Raw genomic sequence first — 18,307 nt, forward strand, 5'->3', positions numbered from 1 at the left:
AGGAGTATAATATATGCAAAATGGTTCATGTTTCAAAATAGTTGCATGTGAACACTTGCTATTACATGTAAGTAATTAATGCAGAGAAAATGATAAAATCAAAGCAATTTTTTTTAATCGAGATAAACAACATAGCTTAGGTTAAAACTCTGAATCCTTAGGCAAATGACGTCACACATTATAAACGTACGCCATTAATTAGAGAGGGTTTCGAAGCTCTGAGTTAGCAACGTGGTTGGATTAAATCTAGCAACCGATGCGTTGCGCGTATCTTAATGACGTATTGGTACTTACGCCTATAAGGGCTAACTAGATGACGTTATCGCAACCTCTGCCAATTTGGATTGTCATTAATTTAATTTAAATTTACGGTCGCTCTGTCAACATGTTTCTGTTTGAAACTGGAATATTTGTGTTCGGGTAATGAACTGAAACATCTTGTTTATAAAAATATTTGTAACCGAAGAAACGAAAAAAGACATATTAATAATAAGAAAAAATAACTGACATATAAAACTATAATGTTTAATTGAGGTAATAAAGTACTTTTAAATTAATTCTTATCCGCGTCTTCTTCTTTCGTCATTCTCCTCCAGAGTGCAAATTAATTTGAGTTTAAATACCGAAAGAAACTGTTATTTAGGATTAGTATTGTGACAACCACTTTGTACAGCCTGTTAGCCTGAGGGAAAAGGCTTATCACCTAGAACATCAGCTGACGGGTGCTAAATTTTGAATTTAGTTGAGTGAAGGGTTAAAATCTCCGAGTTAGTTGCAACTATCAAGATATAAGCCAATGTAAAATCTCAGAAAGAAGTATAATAAGCACGTTAATTAAATTTTACGTCTTATATATTACTGAATTGTAGGATTTCTGTTATGTTTGGACTTTCAAAATCAAATACGAAATGCTTTAAAACTGCGCATTAGAAATTTACATTACAATATAAATATCACATTTTATTCATTATATACAAAGTTAGCCTAAAAGAAATGCACAGATTAAATGCTTATACCCGGGAAAGTGTTTGTTTTTATCAGAAAGCATCTAATGCTGTTTTGTAGAGAAACACTTTAAGTTTTTGACTTCCCCTTTTATTAGTCTCATGACATCAGCATAACAGGAGAGCTGTTGACGTCTGGTGGCATATATGTCCATTAAGCAGACAGAAAAAGCTTTTCACGCTATATATCAGGAAAATGGGGAAAGATTCGAGCCTGAATCCAGTTAATATTGCATTTTCGGCCACTTGTGTTCCTATTTGAAGCGATACATCAACATTTTTTTGTTGCTGTTGTTGATTAATAAATAATTAAGATCAGTGACATTAGTGTTTGAACAATTAAAATGTATGTTGCTGTTGTTTAAAGTTCTAAATGTAGAAATTTAAATCAGATATATTATGTAATTTTGAAATACAGAGAAAATATCAACTGTAGGGTATTACTATTAATTTTCACTGAACAGTTATTTTATGTTTTGGATATTTAATGTGACTTCTCATTTCCATTTCCATACCAGAATGTAAATGAGGGAAAAACAGATAGTATTTAAAGTAAGGCTTCCTCGGTTTAATTCAGAGAGTGTTCCGCCTCTCTAGGCCACATTACTAGGTTGCTGCTACCTGAGATACGATTTGTAGTCTTCGGCCTTGTATTATAATTGCTGATATTGGGATATCTCCTCCAGGTAGATTTGTGAGCCAACTTCGTGGTAAACTGAATTGTGTAGTCTTTGACTACTAACGTATTTTAAACTTGAACTTACTGTTATTTTAATTTATCTCGCCACAAATGGTTGGCTGAATTATAAGCACGAGAAGTGCATTTTATGTTCAAGTTCTGATTTAATAAAACAGGTTGTTTCAAAACATTCGGAAAACTCTGTCGTAAATTTTTAGCGTAATTTGCTGTCAGTCTATCTAACATTTGGATGGAATTCATGATAGCTAACATAACTAAATTTTATACCACAATTAATGATTAGTATTCTTTTATCGATGAAAAATTATTCAATATTTCAAATTAACGTTTTAAGTTGAACGAAAATTAATCTGGTTATCAATGATTAAATTTGTAGGTACGTATACAGTCGACCATAATTCTTTTATTTGGTCACTAATCAATAGTCAAAGAAAATAGCCATGAAGCAGACTGAAACGACTAGTGGAAAAAAATAAAGTAGACTTAATTGGATTTTTTTTGTGAAGGAGTTTTCAGTCTCCAATCTTTGTGAAAGAAAAAAAAAATATTATTGATCACTTTGCTTACCCATGCCAAATAGAGCACAATTTTGCTTAACTTGAAGGATGAACTTCATTTCCCTAAGGGCAGTTGCCCTTTTTTCGTTGTGGCAATTTATCTGACATGCAAATGTGATATGTTCCTGAACCGTTTATCTTCCCGGTGATCTATGCCTTTGCTGTTTTCCCCTCTTTTATCTGAACAAGTAAACGCTTATTTGGAAGTATGAATGCAAGTTACCGTCTGGAGTTGAAAGCAACCAAAATATTCAGAAATTTTCGTATTGGAATAATATATCATTTCAGGCATGTTTTCTTTTTAGAATATTATAGTTTCGTAAATATTTCTTTTTAAATGCAAATGTCTAAAAAAGTTTTACTTTCTTAAAAGAAAACATTGTAAAATACGAGCATAAAAATCTTCCTAAATAGGATAAAAAGAAGCATAATGTAGAATTTAAAGATATGTCCTTACATATCAACTGAGAATTTACATTCAAGATAAATTGCTTTGACTTTTCGGAATAAAAAGCATTTTACTTAGCGGGTGGATTTCATTATTATAATCACTTTAATCTTGTCGAGAGATTGATGTATAAAGCAGTAGCTGTGTGAAATTTTGCTGAGCTGCTACAGTCGTTCAAATGCCTAGTAAATATAATCATCTGAATATATTTCATAAACTGCAACCTGCAGATTTTATTTAATTTAAGCAGCGCCTTTGCACTATTGGACAAAAGAATCAAACAAGCTTACCTTAATAAAATAAATACTTTTTTTGTGGGTTCGAAAATACCACAGCTGCATCTTGCAACAACTAAAAATTGTTGCTCCTCGTTCTGAATTTCGTAACTGAGTCACAAAAAACAGGCCTCGTGAAGAACAATGGGTTTTCACCTGTAATCCTCTTAAGCTCCAGTGGTGACCATACAACATTGCCCAGTTTCATCCTAGTTATGATCAAGGACATCTCTTACGTCTCCAAAGGAGGTCTCCTTCCTTCTGTAAGTTAACCTATGGCTAAACCATGTTGCTAGAAGCAGTATCTACTTGAAGTTAGGATAGAAGAATGCGGATCAAAGAGCAAGAAAATAGCTGCAATGACTACAGCTATGACACTTGAGAGAAGTTACTTATTGCTTGCAGTCACATCAAAATTATCGGAGGTATAAGAAGAGAAAGACTCTTGCGGAGAAAATTTAAATCAAGAGAACGGGAGGGAGAAACGTATTAGGGAGCAGAATAATCGAATACATAAATGCAACTACCAAATGAAATATAGATATTAAATAAAATACAAGTACTGCATTGTATGCAGTATATTGATGCATATAAATACACTAACGCAAGCACAATTACAGAAATTCAAGCACAGTTACCGACATATACAAACTGGCAAATATTGAGGCAGGAATACAAATAAGCTAATAAATACATACGCTAATAAAATAATGAAAAATTGTTTACTGAAAAATAACTAAAACCATAAATATCGTGAAAAGGGTATTTGACAAAATGCAGTGAAATTATCTGCATTGCCATTAATAAAACTGATGTCATTAAGTTACATTACTCTCCTCTAAGCTTTTAAAGTAATAAGAGTTCATACTGTTATTGAAGAAGGTGTATGTAGATGCAAATTTTTGATGTGGATGCAGTCATGGTGATACTGAGTACAATTACAAATATATTCTGTATCTCTCCGATTTTGTCACAAAAGGCCTTCAACCAAGCCAATACAAATCATGTTGGCTTGGAAGAGTTGCGCGACTATATTTTTCTAAATTTAATTTTAATTTAAATTTTTTGAAAAAATCATATGTCATTCTGCCTGTCACTTCACAGTCGCATATTTTTTGCAAGATAGGTGAATATGTTCTCCGAACGTTTTAGAGTAGGAGCTGAATTTGAAATATATATACCGCATACCTTTTGATTAGTTCCAGAGAGTTTTGCTAAATAGTCTATTTTTTCCATAAAAAGCTTCAACGCAACCGAGGAACACAGTACAATGCATCCAGCTCCCTTCTTAGTTTTGAAGAGATTCCTGAAGGATTCTCGCATCACCTTCAGTTTCAGCCCTTCGACAGGACTTTTAAACTGATGAGTTTTTGAGATATTCTCACATTATGCTAACACCACAATCACAAATGCCCATTCTTTACACAGCCTTCGTTGCTTCATAAATAGAGGTAAAGGGGATCATAGACCACCATAATAAATCACCAAGCATTGTTTTCTGTTACTAGCCTTTTTTTCAGATGTAAATTTATATCTGTAAACAAAGGGTTTGTTGTTCTACACAATAGAATCAGCTCCGCTATATTCTGCAGCTCATCATTCATCATAAGTAGCTCATCACAAGTAGATCGTAATATGTTGTAAACTAAATGGAACAACTATATTATGATAGGATAACAGAAACAGGCTGAATTAGTTGGATTTGTACTGAGATGTTAGACTTTCCATCACTATCAAGCTGCATTAACTAGTGCTATTTACTTTTAGGCGATTTGTGAAATATGCATATGTATTACGCACAGTCTTACAGATCTGAATATATAAGAATTATACTATATTCTTATAAGCTCTGAATATATAAGAATTATATATTCTTCTATTATTATGCCTGAGACTTCACATAGTTCTGTCAAATGTGTTGCTAATTTAGTCATGATGTTATTTACTTTTGCTATCAAGTGCGTAGTCATGATCGGGCTGTTTTGAAAGCGAGCTTGTTGTTGGTCAAGTTCTTTAAATGAAATTCAGATGTTAAAGGACATTTAAAGATATTATAAACTGCGTCTCCTGTTTTACCATATACACAGATTTCTGTAGAGGCAATAGTTCTCACATGAGAATATGTCGGAAAAATTCCTATGCATGACATGTCCTATGCATGACAGTAACGAAGATTAAGTAAATATATGCAAAAACAATAGCTATATGCAAACACTTTTATTTTACAAAAAGAAATACTTTTATAGGAGCTGAAGAAAAAAAGGCAAGAATTTTAAGTTTTGTTCACGAGTATTGATCTTAAGTTGTTATTACAATTTCGCGGATAATATCCAGGAAAGTGTATCAATGTCTAGGAGAAGTCTTTTGCCCGATTCGAGGAAGTGGCGGGCGATCGGATGGATGGAAATTGGGATGTCATAAGCTGATGCTGCTGGACGTCAACAACCAAAAACAACAAACATTCTGAAGAATACAGGTCTGTATGCAAGACGATCAGTTGTTTGTGTCCTCTTGAACCAAAGACCCAGATGTGCCCGTTTATCTTGGGCAAGGGAACACGTCTCCTGGACCAAACAACAATAGGCGTCTATTCTCTTCACAGACGAGTCCAGGTGCACATTGGAGAGTCATTCGGGCTGTCAGATGGTCTGGAGTAAACAACGCACCAGATACAACTAATTCCACATTCTGGAAAGACACAATTACAGAGGTGGAGGAATAATGGTTTGGGTTGGGATCTCTCTTGGTGGTCACACTGACGTGCATGTATTCCATGGAGGAACTTTGACTGGTGTGAGATATCGAGACGAAATCCGTGATCAATATGTCCGCCTATATGTCTCTGCTGGTGGTCCTGCATTTCTTCTCATGGACGACAATGTGCAATCGCACCGAGCTCGGGTTGCTGAAGAATATCTTGAGGGTCACGGTATGGAGCAGATGGAATGGCCAGCTAAATCTCTGGACCTGAATCTGATAGAGCATTTTTGGGACTACCTTGGGATACAGGTTGCTGCTTTAAGTCCCCCTTCAAGTTCATTTGATGAGCTTGAACAAATATTACTCCGTGTCTGGTCGTTGCATCTCATTTCACTGACCGATAACTTAATTGACAGCATAGAACGTCGCTGCCGCTGTTGTATTGCAGCTAAGGGTGGACACATTCCTTATTAGACCCCATTTAAATTTTTTTGGGTTCTCCTGATTTGTCAATAAGTTCTGTAATATTCAGAATATCCTTACTTCTTTTGCAACTGATTGCAATACCTTTTTTCTAGAGTTTAACGCATTTATTTACAATTATTCCACAGCTTTTTAAAAGAAACGCTTTTTCCGGTTCTTCGGAAGATTCTTCAGAATGTTTGTTGTTTTTGGAAATGATAAAACTGCCGGGTCTTTTTTGTTAAGTGTGTGCTTTATCAGACTGTGAGAAACCGTCACCCATACTTTTAATAATGTTTGAAGAGGAATAAGTTGATTTTAACAGAGCTACATTTTTTAATTTCTTAACGATTCCATCAGTTCTTCCTGGATGCCGCATGGTAGAGAAATTGATCTTCCTCTGCGGCGGGATTTATTATTTTTATTATTGAATCCGTAGACGCCATTTATATATTGCGTAAACAGGTTAATCTCTTTATGTGATCTTTGTTAGGAGCTGTTCAGTTTGTACATCTTTTGGAGTGCTAGATTCACAGCCTTTTTTTTTGTGAGATTACTACGTAGCGGTCCGATAGTGACATCATGTATACGATAACACTGATTTATGAAATATCGTACTCCTTAGATTTCTTGGAAAAACTTATATGAGATATTGTTTCATCTTGATTCTATGTAATTATGTTGAAATAATTACCTGATATCGCAGAAGATTCTTCTTTATGAAGTATCATCAGGGATAGTTTTCAGTCTGTAGCCTGGAAAGAAATGTAAGAATTAATGTCCTTTTTAAGAATATTAAATATAAGCCGAACCACAAAAATCTAAAAAGAAAAACAATGATGAAAAGGTCAGTTCTCTGGATCAGACTTTAGAATATGACGTCAGTGATCGCCTCTGTGCATTATTATTGCATCCTTTTGAAAAATTTAAGTACAAAAAAAAAGAAAGTAATTTCCTTCTGTGAAATACTTGCTACTTCGTCTTCAAATAATTGATTGGGGGATGAACTATTACATACACTAAATTGTACTATTTGAGAAGTGATGCAAATTATTCCTGTTAGCATAAACTTCCATAAATGCACTTAATTACAGTTATCAAATTACGGGCCAAAATTTACTGTTAAGTGCTAAAATGATCAAAAAGGTAGCGCTTTCATCTGCAGATGATTTTATCATGCCTTGATTCCCGATCAAAGCTTATCACAGCTGTATAAGAAAATTGCAGACTGAACTGCAGGCATTTTTGTTTCTATGGTCATGTGAAATAATTTAAGTATATTTCACTTAAATCACTTCTAAACGAAAACTATACGAACTATTTCTATACGATTATATACAAAAAATATAAAATAGGCAGTTGAAAACTTTTATTTTAATCAAAAATTTAAGCAGTTGCTAAAGGATTTGAAAACATTTCCTTTAAAATAACTGGATGTCACTGTTTGACTAGTTTTCTACTTCATTGTTCACCTCAAGATGATACAGGTATCAGAAAAAGATAAAAATATTCTGGTTTATACTTAAGTTTTTTCCCTTAATGTGTTTTGCAATATTTATAATCAGATAATCATCCTAAACTTATATTTTTTCTTTAATCGTTTAATCGTAGGAAAAAAATAAAACTATTGCGTTATTACCACAGATTTGTCAAGTAACACCAATGGTTGGTTATTTGAATATGGCAAAGCACACGAGAGCTATATGCTTAAAGGGAAGGATGCATTTCTAAGAAAGAACACTTAAAAGGAGTTTTAAGGAGAACTGGAGGAGAGAAAACACCTTATATATGGGAAAAACGACGAAAACCAACCACGCAGCCAGCCCATTCGCGTGCGTTCGAATATAGGAACCCTTCCATCATTCAGCGGACTTGAACCGCTCGACAAATGGTAGGGTCCGTAATACTAATTACGAAAGATGGAACATAGCATACTTTTGTAACAAGATTAGGAAATATATTTTAACTGCTAATATTTTAAAATTCTACTAATATTCTTACATTTTTTACTAAAAATTAGTTTGTCTAAAGCTGAAAATATGTGCATAAAATATTAAAAAATTAGCTCATGATATTTTCATTCTTAGAAGGAAGTAGACCGTGGCGAAAATTTCTTTGATATTATAGGGGTACGTTTTTCAAAATATCCTAGAAGAGCTAAGATTGTCTAGTTTTAATGTTAGAGTTAGCGTGCTTCTTTCATATTTACATTTGAAAATAAATGGATTTACAATATAAAAATTGCTATAAAAAATACAAATTAAACTGACATAAAAATATACTTTTCCAAGGAAGATCACTTCAGTTTAGAACACATTTTCATAAAACTGAAAATGTGAGGCATTCTGTATCTTATTAAACATGTTATATTTAAGGAATTTTAATAAAACTCTTAAGTATTTCATATGATTTACAATAATATTGATGAAAAAAATTTCGAGATGATAAAAAATCTGCTGAAGTCCTTAAACGTGTAGAGTAAAAATTAGCATTACAATAAAACCATGAACACTGGTAGTTCGGTCCGGAGTTCGAGTCTTGGGAAACGGGCTGGCTGCATGGGCGTTTTCGTGGTTTTTCCTATGTATAACGTGGATACAAGTCAGTTTCCCTTAAAAAGACCTCCACGAACCGTCCCTCCCTTTCCTTGTAGTGCCTAAGGGTAGGGCACGTAATAAGTAAAAGAATAAAACTTGAAAAAGTACTCAGCCTGAGAATTCATATGCATTGCACGCTATTTTCTATAAACACAGCTAAATATCACAAAGGAAAGGAATAATATTTTTTTAAAAAAATATCTTATATATTTAAAATTAATATTGCATAGTAGATGCTTTCTACTGTCTTTGTTTACTTCTCTAAACTTGTTTAACTCTTCTTATAACTTTTATTATTTTGTTTTAAATTATCTGTTTCAAGCTTTAATAAACATTTTAAAATTCATTTCATTTATCACAACTGTAATTAATTAGTAAGAGCATTTTCTTGTGGAATATTATTTACAAAAGTTAAATTATTTGTATGGATCGTGATCGTACGTTGACGTGAACGTTGTATGAATCGTACAAAGGGTTAATTGTTTGTATGGATTGCGCTTTTAAAAAATGCTCGATAAAATGTCTTATCTAGGAAACTCTCTCACTTAGAGGATTCTACAAACTGTTACACTGAATTGAGAATAAAATGCTTCAATTCAGATTGAATTAGAAATATTATACTACAGCACTTCCCTCGATACTCTTTTTAGGTTCCCTTTGTTGTTCCAAATCTCTTATCATTCTCAGCAAATTAAATTACGTTGCAAGAGAATTAGGTATGAAAATCCCGGGTATTCCGATTTGAACGAAAAAAAGATGTTCCCCGCTCAGGAGATCAACAGAAGTTGAATTGATTAGGCACCTGAATATGAGGTAGCGAATAGTCGGACAAAAGGCGATACGAGTGGTGAATTTTGTGAGAAGACATAAAAATTCAAACAAAGCACAGCAGGTAAAAAACCTTCATAAAATTTAGCCTTCTTCAATTCTTTTCAGCTCCCATACATGAATGCGTAATATTCCTTAGGGATCTGAAAATAATGGCCACGGAAAAGTAGCACAGCACCGGAAAAGTAGTTGCGCAGCTTAGAAAATAGGACTAGTATGAAAAGGGAGTTGCTGGCTTTCATGGACATCAAGAGAAAGCCCAGAGCTCGTGTTCTGCCAAAAGAATAAAAAATAATGCTTTCAAAGAGATTTCGAAATACTTTATATATCTTTAGGAAGGCGAAAATGTTAGGCAAATTATCTGCAAATAAATATATAATAAAAAAAGTACTCTACATAAGGGTGATCATTTTCCTGATAGCAGTGCAAAGATTTGAAAGGTAAAATAATTATGTCATAAAAACGTGGTTTATAACAGTATAAATACTTTCCCCTGCTTTGCAAGTTACTTTGTACTTACCATCTTTGTACATTGCAAATCTCTATTTTTTCTTCTAGTAGTATACAGACAATCGAATGTATTAAAATGTTAATTTTTTATAATTCTAGCTACACTGTGTTTTCGAAGTTAGAATTGGAAAGTCAGTTTGAGTGTGTTTTATCAAATGTGCTTGCGTATAAGGATGAGTCCAAAAGTATTGATAAACAAGCGTAAGAAGCTTATAAAAAAGACAGTTCAGAACACGAAGTGTAGAATAGGTGACCGTGTTCTGTGACGTCAAATTGAATCAACGTAAGCTTTTGAAGCTAAGGAACCACAGAGCGAAAGCGATCACGATGATGGGGAAAGACTTCCAATTCATTGCTGTATGAATTGCTTGAGAAATTTGAGCATACGAATGCCAAACACATATATGATGGAAGATAAAGTTGCAAATGAGTGAAAAGATTCAGTATACGTTAAATTGAATGAGCGCACTGTTTTGTATTTTGTGTTGTTATGCCTTTGTGTTTATTTTTATTGTGTTTTGTATTACGTCAAATTTTCTCCAGAATGCGGTATATCTATTCTGGGCAATTGTTTTCTTTTGCTTTAGTTTACGGTGATCTGAGTATGTAGTCATTTATTTTCACAAAGAGCTCTGAAGAGAAAGAGCATATCCTCTTCTAGAGCTTTCCGGACTTGGCAAAAATTTGTATACCTTGCAAAATGTGGCTGTTTCGAAACAAGTTTAGAATTTTTGGTTTGAAGGATCTGCGAGTAATTTTTTATGCACATTAACGTCCTTAAATGAGATACGATTATATAACTTACTTAAGCGAGATATGCACATATAACTTGCTGCTTAAATTCCTTTTTGGTCTGTCTTACCAAGATTTGCTTTCGCTTTTCTTTTGCATTCCTTCACAGTTTCTTTAAGCATTCGCTTTATTGGTATATTCTCTTGAACTGAGCAAAGTTTTTAAGCTCCTTTTTCACACTGGAGTACTTTCTTTCAAGAACATCCCAAAATCATTCAATACCTTTAACGGGTTTTATGATTTGCTTGACTTTTTGGTGTTTGTGTCTTTTAGTGTAAGATTTTAAGCCCAGATCTCTTCAATTTAATGAGCAGGTGATTTCCATATATTCAGTTTTCAAGCAGGGTACAGAGCAGAAATTTGCAGTTTTTCGATGCACTTCTATTTAACAATTTTCATAGTCTGTGTTCTACATTTTCGACTTACTTTTCCAAGTTTCTGTTTGACATTTAAATATTGTTGCTCTTCGTTTTAAATATTGTTGCTCTTCGTTTCGTTGCTCTTAGTTTTAAAACTCAATAAATTCTTGCCTTTGATATTTTAGTATACTTGTGATGTTTAATCATAGCATTTTTGCTTCTTTTGGCATCACAATTTTAAAAGTATATTTTTTGGTTCTTAATAGCTTTTGTTAAATGTGCTGTGATTTTAGAAACACTTCTAGTATTCAATTTAAATTGCTATTGCTTTGAATGAAAGAAATCGTTGTTACCATGGCAAATTGAAAAAAAAAAAGTGCATATTGATCTTTATTGGCCCATACGTAACTAATGCAGTGGTCTCAGCTTTATCTGGAATCCTCTTTATGAGTAAAACATTAAATGAAGCTCAAAAAAATAAAATTAAAAGATTATAGATAAACATTTTACTAACATTTAATTCATGTCTTTGCTTTATCAACTGTTTAGTATCTAAGTTTAACCATTTTGAATGGTTTGTTTTGCCTGTTTTTATGAAAAATTGTTTTGCAAATGCAGTTCTTACGAAAACGTTTCAGTCATACTGTTAGATTTTATATTAAGCTTTACATTTTATCTTAAGCTTTTATCTTAAGCTTAAGCCTGTCGTTTCTGCATTAGTTTTCATTTCACCTTACTTAAGACGTACGTAAATTTAATTACTATAAAAAATGACGCAAAATGCGTAGGAATGTAGTTATTCGCTTATAGCCTTGAGAAGTTGCGGCGTTTAACGGCGTAAGTGGTTTCACTCGCTCTTTTTCATTGTAACAGCCATTTGCTTGCAGCTAGTGTGCTTCAGCAAATTTTTAATAACATAGGGTTTCAGCCCAGCAGCCGCCGAACGGTACAAGCCGCTGAACACTGGTAGTTTGGTCCGGGGTTTGAGTCCCGGTAAACGGGATGGCTGCATAAGCGTTTTCTTGGTTTTCCTCATGTGTAACGTGGATAGGAGCCAGGTGCCCTTAAAAAGACCTCCACGGAGTATCCCTCCCTTTCCGTGTAGTGCCTAAGGGCGGAGTACGTAATAAGTAATATATATATATATATATATGGGGTTTCACTGGAGTGCATATAGGGACACCCAAATAATTTGTAATCAAATAATAGAAGTATTACTTTAAGCGCATTTTTATTTTTATTTATACAGAGATGAAAGAAGGAGAACATCTGGAACTGGCCTTGAGTCATGAAGGTTGTCATCTGAATTAGATAATATTTTGAGATGGTCTAATTATACCTGTTGTTAGTGCGTGATTAAAACATTGGTTTTTACGAAAATTATATTTCAAGCTTTTTATTTGGTAAATTGGACTTTCTTCAAATTTTTCATATCCACGAAAATTTATCGTATTCAGGTAATGAAATAAAGATCAATAAATTGCTTCCTAAAGCTTTCAGGATTTTAATATTTAAGCGTTTCATGTTTCATTAATTTTGTTTTTCTTTGACAGACGGCGTTACGTTCTGCTTTTGCTTTGCTTCGAATTGCTTTCAATAAAAATGTTATCCCTCCTCCTATTTTAGGAAAACAATACGCCAAATTTAAGCCAAAATTCAAAATGTACGCCAAATTAAATTTGCTCTTTTGTCATATTTTAAATTGGCGCACTTTTGTTTAATTAAAAGAAGGTATCTCACAGATAACCACGTCTGTTCAAAGGTTAAATAACAGATTTATTTAAACCGAAATTCAACTAACTTTAAAAAATTAGGTAAATTTATTAAGGCAAAGAAACCCGAAAGCTATTTCTGTACGGGAAGGTATACTTTCACAAAGGATTTTATAAGGGAAACTGGCTAGTATTTACATTACACACGGAAGAGTCTCTTGCAGTTGACCTGTTCGCCGGAATTCGAACTCCTATTGAAGTGCCACCTTTAAACGACCTTACCGTTCGACAGTTGGTAGGCATAGAAATTTAAAGAATATATGATGTGAATGTTAAAAATCAGAATTTTCACGACAAATGGAAAGCTTCCAAAGACATTTTACGCGATGGAGTACTTCTAGTGTAATATCAATTCAAAAAAAGAATTATTCAACTTAGAAACTACTTCCAGCACTAAGGCATTACAATATTAGTTTTCGAATACAGTTAGCAGATTTATAAAATAATGCACTGAAATTTAAAAATGTCTGTGAAAAAAATGTAACTTTCGACCCATTCTCTAACACCGTTATGCGTTGCAGTTATATGTATTATTTCTCTTCTCTAATGTTCACTTTAGACTGTTCAGATATCGATTGAAAGAGTAGGAAGCCTTACAAATTCTAAACGATAGTTTCCTTAGTCAGCGGAGAGATTGGATTAAACATTTTGTTCACAGGAGTGGAAGCGATACTTGAGGCTTAACAACCTGAGACTTTAAAATAATAAATTATCATTGACGAAAATTTTTATAACTACTTAGTTGAGCGTTCATAAACAAACATTTAGATATATCATTTTAAAATTAAGAAATACGGTTTTAGCAGAAGAATTACTATTTGAATTTTTAGCTAAAGTTATTTTACCTCTGCGAAGTTCCCGAAGAATGTTTGTATATCAGACAGTCATCCCTCCAGTATTTGTTGGTTACTGGTTCCGGATTCAAATCCTAGTTAAAGAAATTGGATGATTATATTTCAAGGAATTTGGTTTTTATTCTGTTACATGATTTGATATCAGCATGCGATTAGCGATTTAATATCAGCATCCACACGACGATTATTGAGCAATATACGCAAGGATCGATGAGTGTAAAAGAAAGCTCTGCTACACAAGTTTACTTGAAGGAAAATGTGACTACGAAGAGGTAAGTTTCACATCAAGACTAGGTCTATTGAAAATAATGTATTTCTTTTTGTCTGTTGAAAATAAGGTGTAAATTAGTTGCTTAGAAATAGTAGCGTTTTTATTTTAGACTTGAAGTTTTCATTTTGAATCGATTCATAAGATCTTGAATAATATAAGTATTTTAAAAAGATTAGATTTTAAAGTTTTATTTAATTTTTTCCCTGACGAAAAGGATAAATATTATAAAGACAAGTACAAAAATATTTCACCATAATTAATACTGATTTTAAAGGACAGAATAAATAAATAAATATAAAACGTTTCAAATATTGTATCTTTACTTTGCAGCTAAGATTACGCAACATTTCGTATTTTATTTATTAAAGCATAATGAATAGCTTACTAATTGGAGACTTTGCTTTGCTGAGACATCCAAAAAGTTTAATTATATGTCTAGAAAGGTTGTGAGATTCCTTCCTTTGAGTTACTGCTAACTGTGTGGAACTTAAGAACTGGTAAGCGAATAATCGCTTAATTCAGAGAGATAGAAACGTAAACGTACGAAGGGTTAATTGCCTTTTATTATTCAAAATAAATTTAGCAGTCGACTCCTTCTTGGAGTTTACAACAAAGCCTCCACTTGGGCTTGAACGCAGGAATACTAAGAAGTAAAACTTAACTAAAAAGATATAGCCGAAGCTATCAAGATTCTAACAGAGTTGGTTCCTTAACGTTTATCAAGGGCATAAAGTACAGCCGAGCGTAATTATAGCTTAAGAGAGAGTAGCCTAAAAGGTGAACGCGCGCTACTCAGAATATCTGGCTCTTTAACGAAGTCAGTAGAACTTCAAAGTTAAGTACTTCTCCTCCTCATTTGCATTTGACCGCGGTTCTGAAAATACGTTCTGGCCGGAAGTTGTAAGCTGAAATTAAAAATACAGAGGAAAGTAACTTTAACTAGAAATTAACTGTTAGAAAATGTGGTATAAGCTTTACAAGGTTACTCTCCCTCATTCTTGAAAGTGCTTTCATAATATTCTTTACCTTGTTTTGAGAAATTGCCTAGCAGGATTTAAAGAAATAAATAAAATGCTCAAGTAGTTAAAGCATTAAATATAGAGGGTGTCGCAAAATTAACGCAGAATATAAATTGCGTCAAATTATTACCCGAATATCGTATGAGACATAGAGGAGATTTTGCATGCGTAATGGATGCATTTACTTTTTCAAAGCATGTCCCAACTTTATCAATTCACACATAAATAAAGGTTAATTTTATAAATTTAAATCCCAAGTTATTTTTGGGACATCCTTTATAAAGCACCAGTTTTTGAATTTCTGCTTTTGAGTGATACTACAAGTTTAATTCTTATCTGAAAAAACATGCTAATATTCCTTCTAGTCAGCATCTTGTAATGCATTTGCCAATTACTATTATTGTTATTTATTATTTATTTTTGCTATTATTATTATTATTTATTTGTTATGATTATGATTATTTATTTGTTATGATTATGATTATTATTTTATCTGTTATGATTATTATTTTGTTTGTATATATGTTTATTTTAAATTTTACTCTGCTTTAATTAATTGTTCATTTATGTATAAAGTTTTTTTTTTCCTAAATTACGCTAGCATTGTAACTTTACTGGCTGTCCCTTCACTTCCTGTTTTAGCCGTCATGACTTCCCCCCTTTTTTGTTTTAAGTTTACAAAGCTTTCTCTAAGTTTAGCCTTTCCTCTCAGCCCCTTTTAGTCGATAGGCTTTGCTTCATTTCGCCTGTTCCCCTTCTTTTTAGCCGTAATAGCTCTCCCCTTCTTAGACTAGTTTTTGGCTTTTTGTTTCTTTCCTCTTAGCCGAAAGGCACCCCTGCTCTATTAGCCGCTTGGCTGCTTTTTTTTTTTTTTTTCTTTAAGCTCTTTTGCTTAGTTGACGTGCTCTGCCCAGTTTTAGCCCTATTGGCTCTTGCCCACTTTGGTAGTTAGCACCTGTCTCCTCCTGCCTAATCCGGAGTGAGATAACGGAGTGGTTAGAAACGTGGATTCCAATCGTTACACTTTAACAATCGTTTTGTAACAATTAGAATAATTACAAAACACCGCAGTTGCTTTCAGTAGCAGGAGCGGTTATAAGAGTTTGTTGTTGTTGTAGCTTCAAATCCTACCTAAGTTTACTCTAAGCAAAACAAAACTCAGTGGCAAAACAGCCCTCAGAGAGCCATAGCCTGCAGTGCCCTGGTATCTGCTTTCTTGACTGTGGGCGCCGGAGTGCATGATATGCCTTGGACAAGTTCTCAGCTTACCGCAGGACCCTGGCGTTTAGTCCCCAAGCGAACCTGGTACTCTTTTTATCTACCTGCTCAAGGGATGAAAGGTTAGGTCAAACTTGCCCAGCCTGGGGATCGAACCACGGACCTGTGGTAATGCTGCGAGATACGCTAGCCACTGCGCCACCGGGCCTTCTTAAACATACTGTAATAACTTTTATTTTCGTAACTAGCTAATATCTAATCGAACGTCAAATAACCGCGCGAAAGTTAAAATTAAATTAAATTATTTTCTAAAACTTTTAGGTTAATCTTAAAATAAATACAAGGTATTCAACTGTTAAAAAAGCAAATGATTTAAATAGACGAAGATACAATTTACATTTCTTCTAAAAAACTTGAATTCACATTGGATTCCTCCATCTAATCCTAAAACCTTAAAAAGAAGAAACAGTCTATCATCGCTCAAGAAAGTACTAGCACGTAAAATGCTAGCAGGGATAAGGATGCCAGAATAAACCGAAAACTAGTTTTCTGTTACTGTACGCTCTACAGGTCATCGTTTCGACCCACTGTTATGAATGTATCCAATTTGCATTCTGACGAACGCTGGTGGAAAAGTAGATGAATAAAAGAATTAACATAAAATAGTGTGTTAGATAAAATAAACTTTGTACTCGTTTCCACTCAAATTAGGATAATTCGAAACGAAACTCTTTAACACCCTTGGTAGACAGTTTCTAATTTTAATTTTCTCTTAACGAAGCTGGTAATAAAAAAAAACTTTTACATTACTTGTTCTTTTACAAGATCTCTCTGAACTGAGTTTGAATATTTATGGAAACTTCCATGTAACTTTTAGATAATTTGATGTAAAATTAAAGAGTACAGGAGATATGTGAAGTCAGACTCTCAGTCAAGGAAAGGCTACTCAACTGAAGTAGTGCGTCCTTGTATAAGTAACTGTATTGTATTATTGTCATATTTCACAAATAATGATGGTATGATGTAAAATATGTATAAAGAAGAAAAAAGTAAAATCCATATATTTGAAAAAAGAATTAAAAAATAAATAAAATCTGCCATAAATTAGATACAGTCATGTCCTTTTCCAGAATCATTCCTGTGGGAATAAAAATCATAAAGACATTGATAAATCCATAGATAGCCTTAGAATCATGTCTTTCCTTAAGCTGTCCTCTAAATATGCTTATATGGTTCAGATAAGTTGCGTAGATCGATTTTATCAGACGCGCGGCTAACATACGTGAGAGACAGAAACGGCGATTACATTGTCACCCTCAACATAGTACTGATACATCGGGAGCCAATACATCCATAGGGTTCATTGCAATGATCGATAGGTAAGAGAGCTGATCTACAGGGAGCTGTCGTACTTTCGATTCCCTTCAGAGAAGATGGGAAAGAATTAGGTCACGGTCACGATCTCACATTCGTCCACTCTTATTCATTGCATCAATGACGAAAACTTCTCTCCATCTTGTTTCTTGTCACACGAACTCAAGCCATTATTCGCTTATCAGTTATTAAGATACTTCACGCTCAAATGTAACGTAGCATTTACAAGTGGGGAGCTCTACACAATGTTTAATTAATAAAGAAGTCAATAGAATAACTAATGATTTAAGAAATGAACCCAAAGGCGAAAATGGTTTCTACAAATTCCTTCATTTCCGAAGGGAAATATGAATAAATTAAAAATGAAATAAATAATAATAATTTATAAAGCCGTTCCTTTCCCTCGACGACTTCTGTTACCCACAATTTTATTACGGCCCCTTTCAGTTTTGAATAATATGTAAAACTAGGCTGGTCACTTTACAAAGGTCTGCTTTAACTCTAGAATTAATTATCTTCGGTACTACATAACTTATCAAATGTGTTATAAGCTGAAATATCTGTAAT

General features: G+C 33.5%; 1 protein-coding gene and 1 long non-coding RNA gene across 5 annotated transcripts in view; one reads left to right on the forward strand and one right to left on the reverse strand.

Annotated features, from left to right (window-relative positions):
- LOC118182257 (uncharacterized) overlaps positions 1–18,307 on the reverse strand; it is a 105,632-nt gene that overhangs the window by 74,325 nt on the left and 13,000 nt on the right. Inside the window, exons 2-3 of the long non-coding RNA XR_015039208.1 lie at positions 13,850–13,932; positions 6,841–6,901 (exon numbers count right to left, since the gene is read on the reverse strand). This is a non-coding gene — a long non-coding RNA (uncharacterized LOC118182257). The remainder of the gene's footprint in view (positions 1–6,840; positions 6,902–13,849; positions 13,933–18,307) is intronic.
- LOC118182256 (uncharacterized) overlaps positions 1–18,307 on the forward strand; it is a 253,961-nt gene that overhangs the window by 17,109 nt on the left and 218,545 nt on the right. Inside the window, exon 1 of one of the 4 annotated variants that reach the window (XM_085809839.1) lies at positions 13,678–14,130. The exons of the other annotated variants lie outside the window; for them this stretch is intronic. The gene's annotated coding sequence lies outside the window, so the exon portion shown is untranslated. Of the gene's footprint in view, positions 1–13,677; positions 14,131–18,307 lie in introns of those variants that run through there. 4 annotated transcript variants of the gene reach the window in all.

Source organism: Stegodyphus dumicola, chromosome X2 (genome assembly GCF_044657685.1).
Source record: "Stegodyphus dumicola isolate Sdum_Otavi_A_Nest chromosome X2, ASM4465768v1".
Lineage (NCBI taxonomy): Eukaryota > Metazoa > Arthropoda > Arachnida > Araneae > Eresidae > Stegodyphus > Stegodyphus dumicola.